Source organism: Ovis aries, chromosome 3, assembly GCF_016772045.2.
Source record: "Ovis aries strain OAR_USU_Benz2616 breed Rambouillet chromosome 3, ARS-UI_Ramb_v3.0, whole genome shotgun sequence".
NCBI lineage: Eukaryota > Metazoa > Chordata > Mammalia > Artiodactyla > Bovidae > Ovis > Ovis aries.
The window spans coordinates 94404127-94418797 of record NC_056056.1 but is presented as its reverse complement, the minus strand read 5'-3'; the positions used below and the strand labels follow the sequence as shown (position 1 = coordinate 94418797).

Here is a 14671-nt window from a genome sequence, read left to right as displayed (position 1 = left end):
TCCAGCAAAGCACAGCTGCTGCTCCTTACCTTGGATGAGGGGTATCTTCTCACCCTGCCCTTCCTGACCTTCAAGGTGGGATGGCTCCTCTAGGCCCTCCTGAGGCTGTGCAGCCAGGGCTCTTTGGATGTGGGGTTGCTCCTCCCGGCCACCACCCCTGGCCTAAGGCACCGGGTAGCTCCTCCTGGCCCCCGCCCCTGACCTTGGACGCGGGGTAAATCCTCGGTTGCCGCTCTTCGGGCATGGGGTCGTCCTGGCTTCTGCCCCTGACCTCGGAGGTGTGGTAGCTCCTCTTGGCTGCGCGGCGCAGGCGCTTAGTGCGCCAGGCGCAGCCGCCTGCGCTTAGTGCGCCTGCACTAAAGCTCTTGCTTTAAAGCTCTTGATATAATTCTGCTTCTGCCGTTTGATTTAACAGTATCTTAAAAGCCGTTTTATTTAATTATTTTTTATTGAAGTTTAGTTGATTTATACTACTGTGTTAGTTTCATGTATCCAAAAAAACAAAGAAGTCCATTTTAAACAAGTAGCATAGCAGGATTGTGGTGTGGTAGAAAGAGCTTTGGCCACGGAAGACTCTGGATTTAGTTATGACTATGCCATTGATTTACTGTAGCATCTTAAAAGAAGACCTAACTCGTTAGCTCTTCAGTTTTTCTGACTCCATTGTTCTTTTCAAAGGTACTGTACAGATGAGCTAACAACAGGAAGAAGCAGTAGGAGCTTGTCAAGAAGGACTGTATCACGTTTCTTGACATTATTTCACTGAATGCTAAATGTTATTGCTAAGTCATTGGATCGTTTTAGGAAAAAATACTTTTGTTATCAAAATCTTTACATATGCATGAAGGAACATCCACACATACTTATTTTGGCTATGGTGGTTGTGTGTAACACAACTAGTGATTTTTTCCATCACCAAGTAAATCTTTGACTAACTGTATTATTCACCTTTTATGAAAGGGAGGACATTATATCTTCCTTTATAGGTAACTGAAGTGATTTTTCCATCTGAAATCATCATCATAATAGGCAATGTTTGTGTAACAATTTATATTCTTCAGGAGCTATTCACATATAATCACCTTATCTAAATAAGGTGATTTAGCACAATAACATTTGAAGCAGGTTGGGCATATATTATTACTCCCTTTTTATAGAAGGTATAATTAAAGTTCAAGGAGAATGTCTAAGCGAGCAAAATGATAGAAATGAGCCTTGAGTTCAGGTTATTTTTTCCCCAAACTTACTAATATTTACTATATTGTATTTTCTCACATATCGATTTAATTATTCTATCATAACAAGGATAGAGATTTTTATAGGAGGTCCATGGTAACATGGAAATGGTTCTACTTATACATGATTTTGTAATATATCCACTCAAATGATAGAAGTATTGTAAACACTCAAAACTCACAAGAGTCCTATTTTTGGTTACCAGACAGACAATTCTTCTAGCATTTAAAAGCTCACGTAACTTAATGTCTTCTTGCCTATCTTGATTCGCGATTATATGCCATCTCATCTCTTATTTTTTTCTGTCCGTATACTCTATCCTTTTATCTCTTTCTCTCTATAAACTAGCTTTCATAACCTTTCACATGACTTCTTTACTTCCCCGTGTTAAGCCAACTCAGCATTACCTTTCATTTCTAGCCCCTACTGTAACTTGAATGCCCTAACTCTCAGACCCTAAGGGATGCTCTACATACAGTCCAGTCAGCATGTACAGCTGTTTCCTAGGGATACCTCTTCCAGGTCTGTGAGAAGATCAGCTGAGCAGCAGTCAAGAGTATATGTTCTAAAGCAGACTGCATGGGTTCCAGTTCTGGTTTTCTTTAATAAATATGATCCTGGGTAGATTACTTGGGCTTATGTGAAAAATGGGGACAATAGTAGCATGTATTTCATAAGATTTCTGTGAAGATAAAATGAACAGATAAAGTGCTTAAAATAGTTCCTGGTTCACAGCAAATACTCAATGCATATTGCCTATTATTAAAAAAGAGGTCTGGCAGATAGGGTGGTGGTTAGGGCTAGTACAAAAATGGAGTTTTTCAGTTAAGAAAAGTCAGAAGACTAGAGCAAGATGTCCTATTAAGATAAATAATTTTTAAAATTAACTTTACAATTTTATTAATTTCCTACTCTGTGACAGGCACTGATAGAAGTCTTAAGAATAAATAAGTAAAGAACAATAAGGATAAGAACAACAACTAAAGAGATTTTTGCTTATATTCTAGTGGTAGAAAACATAATAAAGAGTAAATAAGTAAATCATCTAGTATGATAAAAGGTCGTGAATTCTATAGATGAAGAGAAAGAACCTGGGTTAAGGAAATCAGGAGTCTGGTGGAGGTTCAAGGTTGGTCTTACCAAATAGAGCAGCATATTGACAGTAAGTTATCATTGAAGGGGAAAGGGTATTCTTGGCAGAAGTTAGAACTAGAGCAAAGGTCTGAAAGTAGTTAAGTTGTTGGCCAGTTTAGGGAATAATAAGGAAGCTAAAGTAGTTGGACTGGAGTGATCTAGGGGATGAGAAAGAGGAGATTAAATCAGAGAGGTACCAGGGATGCATGCTAGGTCGTTAAAAAGTGTTTGGCTGTTGTTTTGTATGAAAAAGGATGCCATGGCAGGATTTTGATAGTGGCATGATCTGGCATATTCAGAAAGGATCACATTGACTATGGTATTGAGAATTAAATGTATGGTAAAAACAGGGAGACCAGTTCAGAGGCTATTACAGTAATCCTGCAAGATTTGATGGAAGCTTGGGGATAGAGGTGATGACAAGTGGTCCTATTTGGACTGTATAGTCAGTATGGTTTCCTGATGGTTAGATGTAAGAAAGCAAGAAAATGAGAAATTGATACTTCTCAATATTTTCATGTGAGCAACTAGAATGCTGCATATAACATGTGCTTTGATAGGAAAAATTTGCAGTAGAGTTAAATTTGGGGTAGAGGAAGACTGGGAATTTGGTACTAGACATATTTGTAGTGTTATTAAACATAGTTTGAGATACTGAGTTAACAGATGTATGTATGAATTTAGTTTGAGAAAGTGATTTGACCTAGAGATAAAAAGTTGGGAGCATAAAAATTATGTTTATAACCACCTGACTGCATAATATTGCTTTATTTGTAAAGATGCAGAGAAATAGACGAAAACAATAACAATAGAATGGGAAAGACTAGAGATCTCTTCCAGAAAATCAGAGATACCAAGGGAACGTATCATGCAAAATGAAAGAAAGTGAAAGTGAAAATTGCTCAGTCATGTCCAACTCTTTGCGACCCCATGGACTATACAGTCCATGGAATTCTCCAAGCAACAATACTGGAGTGGAAGGCCTTTCCCTTCTCCAGGTGAACTTCCCAACCCAAGGATCGAACCCAGGTCTCCCACATGCAAAGATGGGCACAATAAATGACAGAAACAGTATGAACCTAACAGAAGCAGAAGATATTAAGAATAAGTGTCAAGAATACACAGAAGAACTATACAAAAAAGGTCTTAATGACCCAGATAACCATGATGGTGTGATCACTCACCTAGAGCCAGACGTCTTAGAGTGTGAAGTCAAGTGGGCCTTAGGAAGCATCACTACGAACAAAGCTAGTGGAGGTGATGGAATTCCAGCTGAGCTACTTCAGGTCCAAAAAGATGATGATGTTAAAGTGCTGCATTCAGTATGCCAGCAAGTTTGGAAAATTCAGCAGTGGCCACAGGACTGGAAAAGCTCAGTTTTCAAAGTAGGACAGTGGCAAAGAATTCAAATTACCACAAAATTGTACTCATTTCACATACTAGCAAAGTAATACTCAAAAGTCTTCAAGCTAGCCTTCAACAGTATGTGAACAAAGTCTCCCAGAAGTTCAAGCTGGACTTAGAAAAAGGCAGAGGAACCAGAGATCAAATTGCCATTCTCCATTGCATCATAGAAAAAATAAGACAATTTTAGAAAAAAATCTACTTCTACTTTATTGACTACACTGAAGCCTTTGACTGTGTGGATCACAAAAACTGTAGGAGATTCTTCAAGAGATGGGAATATCAGACGACCTTACCTGCTTCCTGTAAAACCTGTATGCAAGTCAAGAAGTAACAGTTAGAACCGGACATAGAACAATGGGGTGGTTCTAAATTGGGAAGGGAGAACATCAGAACTGTATATTGTCACCCTGCTTATTTAACTTATATGCAGAGTACACCATGTGAAATGCCGGGCTGGGTAAAGCACAAGCTGGAATCAGGATTGCTGGGAGAAATATCAATAACCTGAGATATGCAGATGACACTACCCTTTTGGCAGAAAGCAAAGAGGAACTAAAGAGTCTCTTGATGAAGGTGAAAGAGGAGAGTGAAAAACTCAACATTCACAAAACAAAGATCATGGCATCCAGTCCCATCACTTCATGGCAAATGAGTGGGGAAACAGTGGAAACAGTGACAGACTTTATTTTCTTGGGCTCCAAAATCACTGCAGATGGTGACTGTAGCCATGAAATTAAAAGATGCTTGCTCCTTGGAAGAAAATCTGTGACAGACCTAGACAGCATATCAAAAAGCAGAGACATTGCTTTGCCAACAAAGGTCCATCTAGTCAAAGCTATAGTTTTTCCAGTATGTATGGATGTGAGAGTTGGGCTGTGAAGAAAGCTGAGCACCAAAGAATTGATGCTTTTGAACTGTGATGTTGGAGAAGACTTTTGAGAGTCCCTTGGACTGGAAGGAGATCAAAGCAGTCAATCCTAAAGGAAATCTACCCTGAATATTCATTGGAAGAACTGATGCTGAAGCTCCAATACTTTGGCCACGTGTTGAGAAGAGCTGACTTATTGGAATAGACCCTGAAGGAGCACACAGCAGCAGGGTGAAAGACCATAGAAAGGAAGATTGAAGGCAGGAGGAGAAGGGGACGATTAGGACGAGATGGTTGGGTGGCATCACCGACTCAGTGGATATGAGTTTAAACAAGCTCCAGGAGATGGTGAGAAACAGAGAAGCCTGGCGTGCTGCAGTCTGTGGAGTCACAGAGACTGGGATGTGACTGAGTGAGTGCACAGCAATTTATAAAGATGGAGAAAAAGGTAAAGAATTGAACCTTTGGCCTTTTTACTATGAAGAAATCAGGAGAAAAGAGGACTCTGGAATGGAGGATGAGAAAGAGCTACTAGGGAAGTAAGAAAAAAGTAACAACAACAGAAAACAAACACGAGAGTGTAGTGTCCTGGAAGTCATTGAAGAAAGTATTTCAAAAAGGAAGGAGTGGTCAGCTATGATAATAGTTGGGGATACTTCAGGTAATTGAGGGTTAAGATTTACTGTTGCGTGTAGCAACTTGGTGTAAGATGGTTGACCTTGACAGGAGCATTATTAATAGGATGATGTTAGGAAACTCTTCATGAAGTAGGTTTAAAAGAGAATGAGTTCTTCACAGAAGAATTTCAAGTAAATTATATGGATATTACCCCTCCAGGGCTGGAGCTTTGCTTCATACCCCTTGGGTAAGTTCTTAGTGACTTCCTGAAAGCGGAGTGTTGAAGGAGGGAAATGCTGCTTTACAGTGAGCAAATCTGACACACTATTTAAGTCAGGTAATCAAGTTTATCACCAATTAAGTGGACTTGAGTTTGAGGAAATTCTGGGAGATGAAACTCTGGAGATGAGAGGAAACTCAAGAGAAGCCTGGTATGCTGCTTTCATAGGGTCACAAAGAGTTGGCATGACTGAGCGACTGAACAACAACAAAACCAAGGTTAACATCATCAGTTATAAGCAGTGTGGATGGCATGTACCTTCAATATGATGTGATAAGGTATTTTACCTCTCTGGTCTTCCTTCCAAACCCATGACGTTAGTCTATGCATGAGAAAAACGTTAAACAAAACCAAACTGAAGGATATTCTACAAAAATACTCAGCCAGTACTCCTCAAACTTCATGATCAACAAAAAACAAGGGAAGTGTGAGGAGGCTAAGGAGACAAGACAAATAAATGTAATGTGGTATCTTAGATGGGCTCCTGAAAACAGTAAAGAACATGAGATGAAAACTAATGAGGCCTAAAGAAGGTGTGTGGTTCAGTTATGGGCTTCTGTCATAGCTCAGTTGGTAAAGAATCTGCCTCCAATTCAGGAGACCCCAGTTTGATTCCTGGGTTGGGAAGATCTGCTGGAGAAGGAATAGGCTACCCTCTCTAGTATTCTTGGGCTTCCCTTGTGGCTCAGCTGGTAAAGAATCTGCCTGCAATGTGGGAGACCTGGGTTCAATCCCCTGCAGAAGGAAAAGACTACCCACTCCAATATTCTGGCCTGGAGAATTCTAGAGGCTGTATAATCCATGGGGTTGCAAAGAATCAGACACAACTGAGTGACTTTCACTTCACTTCACTTCACTTCAGTTAATAGTAATGTAGTGATGTTGGTTCCTTAGTTATGGCAAATGTACCATGGTAAAGGGCTTCCCAGGTAGCTCAACTGGGTGAATAATTACCTGCAATGCAGGAGATGTGGGTTCGATACCTAGATTGGAAAGATCTCCTGGAGAAGGGCAGAGCAACCCACTCCAGTATTCTTTTTTTTTTTTAATTTAATTTATTTTTTATTGAAGAATAATTGCTTTAGAGAATTTTGCTGTTTTTCTGTCAAACCTCAACATGAATCAGCCATAGGTATACATATATCCCCTCCCTTTTGAAACTCCCTCCCATTTCCCCCCCATCCCACCCCTCTAGGTTGATACAGAGCCCCTGTTTGAGTTTCCTGAGCCATACAGCAAATTCCCATTGGCTATCTATTTTACATATGGTAATGTTTATTTCCATGTTACTCTTTCCACTCATCTCACCATCTTCTCCCCTTTCCCCATGTCCGTAAGTCTATTTACTATGTCTGTTTCTCCATTATTGCCTTGTAAATAAATTCTTCAGTACCATTTTTCTAGATTCTGTATATGTGTGTTAGAATACAGTATTTGTCTTTCTCTTTCTGACTCACTTCACTCTGTATAATGGGTTCTAGGTTCATCCACCTCATTAGAACTGACTCAAATGCGTTCCTTTTTATGGCTGAGTAATATTCCATTGTGCATATATATAGCAGAACTTCTTTATCCATTCATCTGTTGATGGACGCAGAGGTTGCTTCCATGTCCTGGATATTGTAAATAGTGCTGCAATGAACATTGGGATACATGTGTCATTTTCAATTATGGTTTTCTTGGGATATCTACTCAGTAGTGGGATTGTGGGGTCATATGGTTTTCTTATTCCTAGTTTTTTAAGGAATCTCCATACCATCTTCCATAGTGGCTGTATCAGTTTACATTCCTACCAACAGTACAAGAGTATTCCCTTTTCTCCACACCCTTTCCAGCATTTATTGTTTGTAGACTTTTTGATGATGGCCATTCTGACTGGTGTGAGATAACTCATTGTACTTTTGATTTGTATTTCTCTAATTATGAGCGAGGTTGAGCATCTTTTCATGTGTTTGCTAGCCATCTGTATGTCTTCTTTGGAAAAATGTCTGCTTAGGTCTGTTTCTCACCTTTTGATTGGGTTGTTTGTTTTTCTGGTATTGAGTTGTATGAACTGCTTGTATATTTTGCAAATTAATCTTTTGTCAGTTGTTTCATTTGCTATTATTTTCTCCCATTCTGAGAGTTTTCTGTTCACCTTGCTCATAGTTTCCTTTGCTGTGCAAAAGCTTTTATGTTTAATCAGGTCCCACTTGTTTACTTTGTTTTAATTTCCGTTACTGTAGGAGTTGGTTTATAGAGGATCTTGCTTTGATTTATGTCATTGAATGTTCTGCCTATGTTTTCCTCCAAGAGTTTTATAGTTTCTGGTCTTACATTTAGGTCTTTAATCCATTTTGAGTTAATCTTTGTGTATTGTGTTAGGAAATGTTCTAATTTCATTCTTTTACATGCACCTGTCCAGTTTTTCCAGCACCATTTACTGAAGAGGCTGTCTTTGCCCCATTGTATATTCTTGCCTCCTTTGTCAAAGATAAGATACCCATAGGTACCTGGGTTTATTTCTGGACTTTATATCTTGTTGCATTGGTCTGTATTTCTGTTTTTGTGCCAGTACCATACTGTCTTGATGACTGTAGCTTTGTGGTATAATCTGAAATCAGGAAGCTTGATTCCTCCAGCCCCATTCTTCTCTCTCAAGACTGCCTTGGCTATTTGGGGTCTTTTGTGTTTCCATATGAATTTTGAAATTTTCTGTTCTAGTTCTGTGAAAAATGCCATTGGTAATTTGATAGGGATCACATTTAATCTGTAGATTGCATTTGGTAGTATAGTCATTTTCACAATATTGTTTCTTCCAACCCAATACATTGGAATGTACTCCATCTGTTTATGTCATCTTTGATTTCTTTCGTTAGTGTCTTATAATTTTCTGTGTACAGTTCTTTTGTTTCTTAGGTAAGTTTATTCCTAGGTATTTACTTCTTTTTGTTGCAATGGTGAATGGGATTGATTCCTTAGTTGCTGTTTCTGATTTTTCATTTCAGTATATAGAAATGCAAGTGATTTGTGTGTATTGATTTTTTATCTTGCAACTTTGCTAAATTCACTGATTAGTTCTAGTAATCTTCTGATACTATCTTTAGGGTTTTCTGTGCACAGTGTCGTGTCATCTGCAAACAGCGAGAGCTTTACTTCTTCTTTTCCGATCTGGATTCCTTTCACTTCTTTTACTTCTCTGACTGCTGTAGCTAGGACTTCCAGAGCTATGCTGAATAATCGTGGCAAAAGCGGACATCCTCATCGTGTTCCTGATCGTAGGGGGAATGTTTTCAGTTTTTCATGATTGAGAATGATGTTTGCTGTAGTCTTATCATATATGGCCTTTACTGTGTTGAGGTAGGCTTCTTCTTTGCCCTTTTTTTGAAGAGTTTTAGTCATAAATAGGTGTTAAATTTTGTCAAAGGCTCTTCCCGCATCTATTGAGATGATCATATGGTTTTTATCTTCCAGTCTGTTAATATGGTGTATCACATTGATTGATTTCTGTATACTGAAGAATCGTTGGATCCCTGGAATAAACCCACTTGATCATGGTGTATGAGCTTTTGATGTGTTGGTGAATTCTGTTTGCTGAAATTTTGTTGGGGATTTTTGCATCTATGTTCATTAGTGATATTGGCCTGCAGTTTTCTTTTTATGTGTCGTCTCTGTCTGGTTTTGGTATCAGGATGATGGTGGCCTCATAGAATGAATTTGAAAGTGTTCCTTCCTCTGCAATTTTTGGAAAGAGTTTTAGAAGGATAGGCATTAGCTTTTCTCTAAATGTTCGATAGAATTCTCCCCCGAATCTGGTCCTGGGCTTTTGTTTTTTGGGAGATTTTTGATCACAGCTTCAATTTCAGTGCTTGTAATTGGGTTGTTCATAATTTGTTTTTTTCCTGATTCAGTCTTGGAAGATTGAACTTTTGTAAGAACCTGTCCATTTCATCCAGGTTATCTATTTTATTGCCATATAGTTGTTCATAATAGCTTCTTATGATCCTTTGTATTTCTGCAATATCTGTTTTAACCTCTCCTTTTTCATTTCTGATTTTGTTGATTTGATTCTTCTCTCTTTTCTTGATGAGTCTGACAAGGGTTTGTCAATTTTGTATATCTTCTCAAAGAACCAGCTTTTAGTTTTGTTAATCTTTACTATTGTTTCTTTCATTTCTTTTCATTTATTTCTGCTTGGATCTTTATGATTTCTTCCCTTCTACTAATTTTGGGTTGTTTTTCTTCTTCTTTTCCAGTTGCTTTAGGTGTAAAGTTAGGGTTGTCCCTTCGATGTTTTTGTTGCTTCTTGAGGTAGGATGGTATTGCTATAAACTTCCCTCTTAGAACTGCTTTTGCTGCATCCCTTAGGTTTTGATTTGTCATGTTTTCACTGTCATTTGTTTCTAGAAATTTTTTTATTTCCCTTTTGATTTCTTCGGTAACCTGTTGGTTATTTAGAAATGTGTTGTTTAATCTCCATGTGTTTGTGTTTCTTACAATTTTTTTCTTGTAATTGATATCTAGTCTCATAGTCTCGTGGTTGGAGAAGATGCTTGACACAATTTCAAGTTTCTTAAATTTAATGAGGTTGAATTTGTGACCAAAGATGTGGTCTATCCTGGAGAATTTCCCATGTTCACTTGAGAAGAAGGTGTATTATTCTGCATTTGGATGAATGTCCTGAAGAAATCAATAAGATCCATTTAATCTAATGTATCATTTAAGACTTGTGTTTCCATATTAATTTTCTGTTTTCATGATCTGTCCATCGGTCTGAGTAGGGTGTTAAAGTCTTCTACTATTATTGTGTTACTGTCAGTTTCTCATTTTATGTCTGTTAGTGTTTGTCTTATGTATTGAGGTGCTCCTATGTTGGGTGCATAGATATTTACAATTGTTATGTCTTCCTCTTGGACTGATCCCTTGATTGTTATGTACTGTCCTTCCTTATCTCTTGTAATCTTCTTTATATTAAGGTCTATATATTTGTCTGATATGAGGATTGCTATTCCAGCTTTCTTTTGCTTCCTGTTTGCGTGGAATATATTTTTCCATCCTCTCACTTTCACTCTATATGTGTTTTGAGGTCTAAGGTGGGTTGTTTTGTAAACAGCATGTATGTGGGTCTTGTTTTTGTATCCATTTAGCCAGTCTGTGTCTTTTGGTTGGAGCTTTTAATCCATTTCCATTTAAAGTAATTATTGATATATATGTTCCTATTGCCATTTTCTAATTGTTTGGGGTTGATTTTATAGATCTTTTTTCTTCTGTTGTATTTGTTGACTATCAGTTCAGTTCAGTTCAGTTGCTCAGTCCTGTCCAACTCTTTGCAACCCCATGAATTGCAGCACTCCAGGCCTGCCTGTATATCACCAGCTGCCGGAGTTTACCCAACCCCATGTCCATTGACAGGGATGCCATCCAACCATCTCATCCTCTGTTGTCCCCTTCTCCTCCTGCCCTCTATCTTTCCCAACATCAGGGTCTTTTCAAATGAGTCAGTTTTTTTGCATCAGGTGGTCAAAGTATTGGAGTTTCAGTTTCAACATCAGTCTTTCCAGTAAACACCCAGGACTGATCTGCTTTAGGATGGACAAGGGACTCTCAAGAGTCTTCTCCAACACCACAGTTCAAAAGCATCAATTCTTCAGCACTCAATTTTCTTTATAGTCCAACTCTCACATCCATACATGACTACTGGAAAAACCATAGCCTTGACTAGATGGACCTTTTTGGCAAAGTAATGTCTGTGTTTTCTAATATGCTGTCTAGTTTGGTCATAACTTTCCTTCCAAGGAGTAGGCATCTTTTTAATTTCATGGCTGCAATCACCATCTGCAGTGATTTTGGAGCCCGAAAAAATAAAATCAGCCACTGTTTCCACTGCTTCCCCATCTATTTGCTATGAAGTGATGGGACGGGATGCCATGATCTTCATTTTCTGAGTGTTGAGCTTTAAGCCAACTTTTTCACTCTCCTCTTTCACTTTCATCAAGAGGCTTTTAGTTCCTCTTCACTTTCTGCCATAAGGGTGGTGTCATCTGCATATCTGAGGTTATTGATATTTCTCCCAGCAATCTTGATTCCAGCTTGTGTTTCCTCCAGTCCAGCATTTCTCATGATGTACACTGCATACAAGTTAAATAAGCGGGATGACAATGTATAGCCTTGACGTACTCTTTTTCCTATTTGGAACCAATGTGTTGTTCCATGTCCAGTTCTAACTGTTGCTTCCTGACCTGCATAGAGGTTTCTTAACAGGCAGGTCAGGTGGTCTGGTGTTCCCATCTCCTTCAGAATTTTCCACAATTTATTGTGATCCACACAGTCAAAGGCTTTGGCATAGTCAATAAAGCAGAAATAGATGTTTTTCTGAAACTCTTTTGCTTTTTCCACGATCCAGAGGATGTTGGCAATTTGATCTCTGGTTCCTCTGCCTTTTCTAAAATCAGCTTGAACATCTGGAAGTTCACGGTTCACGTATTGCTGAATACAAGTCCCTTTAACATTTATTATAAAGCTGGTTTGGTGGTACTGAATTCTTTTAACTTAAGCTTGTCTGAAAAGCTGTTTATTTCTCCATCAATTTTGAATGAGATCCTTGCTGGGTACAGTGATCTTGGTCGCAGATTTTTCCCTTTCAGTACTTTAAATATATCCTGCCACTGTCTTCTGGTCTGCATAGTTTCTGCTGAAAGATCAGCTGTTAAGTGTATGGGGTTTCCCTTGTATATTATGGCTTCTCCCTTACTGCTTTTAATATTCTTTCTTTGTGTTTAGTCTTTTTACTTTGGTTTGTACGTGTCCTGGGGTGTTTTTCCTTGGGTTTATCCTGTATGGGACTCTTTGTGCCTCTTGGACTTGATTGGCTATTTCCTTTTCCAAATTAAGGAAATTTTTATCTATAATCTCTTCAAAATTTTTCTGATACCCTTTCTTTTTCTCTTGTTCTTCTGGGACCCCTATAATTCTAACGTTGGTACGTTTGATATGTTCCCAGAGGTCTCTGAGTGTGTCCTCAGCTCTTTTCATTCTTTTTACTTTATTCTGCTCTTCAGAAGTTATTTCCACCATTTTATCTTCCAGCTAGCTCACTGATTCATTCTTCTGCTTCAGATATTCTGCTATTGATTCCTTCTACAGTATTTTTAATTTCAGTAATTGTGTTTTTTGTCTCTGTGTGCTTATTCTTTAATTCTCCTAGGTGTTTGTTAACTGATTCTTGCATTTTCTCCATTTTGTTTTCAAGGTTTTGTTATTTTTTACCATCTTTACTATCATTATTCTGAATTCTTTTTCAGGTTATTTTCTTAGTTCCTCTTCACTGATTTGGACTTCTGTGTTTCTTGTTTGTTCCTTCATTTGTTCAGTATTCTCTGCCTTTTCATTTTTTATTTTTAAAGTTATTGTGTTTTAGGTCTCCTATTCCCAGACTTCAAGGAAAGTTGAATTTTTTCTTGAAGAAGGTTGAATTCTTTCTTCCTTTTGATTTCTGCCCTCCTAACTTTGGTCCAGTGGTTTGTGTGAGCTTCATATAGGGTGAGATTTGTGCTGAGTTTTGTTTTGTTTTGTTTTTCTGAGTTTTATTTGTTTGTTTTTCCTCTGATGGGCAAGGGTGAGTGATGGGGTACTTCTGTCTGCTGATGATTGGATTTGTATTTTTGTTTTGTTTGTTGTTTAGATGAGGCATCCTGCACAGGGTGCTACTGGTGGTTGGGTGATGCTGGGTCTTGTATTCAAGTGGTTTTCTTGGTGTGAGTTCTCACTGTTGGATCCTCCCTAGGGTTATTTCTCTGGTAGTCTAGGGTCTTGGATTCATTGCTCCCACTCCAAATGTTCAGGGTTTGATCTCTGGTCAGGAATGAAGATTCCACAAGTTATTTGTTATGCTATTAAGGGAGAGAAAAACAAATATCCAAAAACGAGAAACCGAAGATGAATCCCTGACCAATGGTATTTACAAAATCAAGCAAATAGTAATTAAAATAATGGAATATACACATATACATATACACCCATGAACAATATGAAAACAATCCAACAAGAATCAAGTACAGTTGATTGATCCAGCAAACAAAGGAAATCAAAAGTTATATTTACCAGTTAAGGACAAAACTAACTTAAGCACAAACTAGAAAACAAAACTAAAGCAAAGTGCCAAATGGGGAATAAAGAAATAAAAACAAAAGTAACAAATATGTTGAGAGCAAAGGAAATTAAGAAAAGAAAGAAAGAATAGGTGTGCTAAGTTAAATAGAGGTAGATGAAGATTTATATACATTAAAGATTAACCGCAAGGAGAAAAGAACAGTAGGAAAGGCAAATGAAGCAATAAATGTAGAAAAAATAGAATAGGGTTTAAAAAATTAAAATTAGAAAAAAAGAGAAAAGAGAAAACACTTTAGTATCCTTGCCTGGAGAATCCCGTGGACAGAGGAGCCTGGTGGGCTACAATCAGAGGGTCGTAAAGAGTTGAACACGATTGAAACGACTGAGCACGCACACATGTACCAAAGTAATGTGAGATGTACACAGTAGGGGGAACTGGGTGTGGAGTATTTGGGAACTCTTTGCAACCGTCTTGTAAATATGAAACTGTTCTACATAAAGTGTTTATTTATATTAATATTTTTAAAGAATGGAAAGAGAGGAATTGGAGACAGTGTGTATAAGACAACTCTTCCAGGAAATTTTGTTACAAAGGTAGGTAAGGAAATGAGGTCATAGCTGGCAGTGGAAGTCGGTTAATTAAATTAAAAAAAAATTTGTAATAGCAGAAGTAACAGCATGTTATTTATGGTGAGAATAATACAATAGAAAGCAAAAAGTTGATGATGTATGAGAAAGGGGGAAATCTCTGGAATGCTGTACTTGAGTAGGAGTGAGAGTTTAGAATCCCATGCACAATTAAAGGAATTGGTTTTAAGTAGTATGAAGTTCACCTCTGATAACAGATGAGAATCACAGTATGTGGATGCAGATGGTGGTGATTGTGTATATGTTATGACGGAATTTTCCAAGTGCTCAGTTTTCCCACTGAAAGAAAAGTCGTCAGCTAAAAGTGGATTTCTAGTACAAATGTTGGGTTTAAGATATCTCTGAAGAAGAGGAGGTATCTCTGGGCACTGGAAAAGACAATTACTTCATGA

At 38.0% G+C, this 14671-nt stretch overlaps 1 protein-coding gene across 2 annotated transcripts in view; it reads left to right on the top strand.

The window, feature by feature from the left end:
• EXOC6B (exocyst complex component 6B) overlaps positions 1 to 14671 on the top strand; it is a 708301-nt gene that overhangs the window by 414900 nt on the left and 278730 nt on the right. The gene's annotated exons all lie outside the window — the stretch shown is intronic.